Genomic DNA, 939 nt, shown 5'->3' with positions numbered 1-939 from the left:
CTTCTCTGTTTACATGTTGCATTTACGTCAGTTTTGAGTGTCGCTGCAACGTTTCAAACTATACTGAAGCTTCTTGTACAAGAGTTAGTCCTAACTATATTTTTCTTCTTTTTCTCCATACACACACGCATGCACGCACACACATAAAACACTCGCACGCGCAGCAGCGAAAAATTGGTATTTCGAGACTCCATTACCAACTGTTTTGAGTCGACCCCTATGTCCAAGTTCTTTCTAGCAACCTCTAACCCCATGCAAACAAACTCTAAATTAACTGAGCTATTGTCATCTGGTACTGCTTTGAATTACACGACTAAACATGGATGCACCATAAAGTCCTTGTATTTATCGATGTGTAAATTTTAACTAATCACTCACAAATTAAATAAAGTTCGAAGGACTTTATGTAAACTTTGTGAGTGATTAGGTAAAATTTACACATCGATACATACAAGAACTTCATTTACTTTGTGAGTGATTAGGTAAAATTTATTATAATTAGAAAGTCTGTTACTAAAATTATAATATATAAGCAGCAGGGAAGTCGTACAGACCAGGTGGCTCAGATAAATTTAACCCTCCCACCAAACATTTCTCCGTAGAAGCCTCAGAAAGCAGAAATAAAGCCTCCTGCGCAAATTAATTCGCAAAATTTCAACCCAAAGTGCATTTTTAGGCATAAAAAAAAGGCAGCTTTTTTTGGGGGGGGTATTGTAAAATTTGTTTGTTATTGCAAATTCGGACTGCGGATACTAATTTTATTTCACAATAAAACAATATAGTTGAAAATAAGATGAGTCGAAAAGTTAGCACAGTTGGAGAGCCTCATTCGGCCAGATTAGCGCGAGAGCAATTAGCGGCATTAAAGAAGTTCATTCCGACAAAACGATTATTTAAGAGAAATGTTCGTGGTTACGAAGATATGCAACATGGAATTTC

This window comes from Sinohyriopsis cumingii, unplaced genomic scaffold (assembly GCF_028554795.1).
Source record: "Sinohyriopsis cumingii isolate HCF-2022 unplaced genomic scaffold, ASM2855479v2 utg002626l, whole genome shotgun sequence".
Lineage (NCBI taxonomy): Eukaryota > Metazoa > Mollusca > Bivalvia > Unionida > Unionidae > Sinohyriopsis > Sinohyriopsis cumingii.
This window is presented reverse-complemented; position numbering follows the sequence as displayed.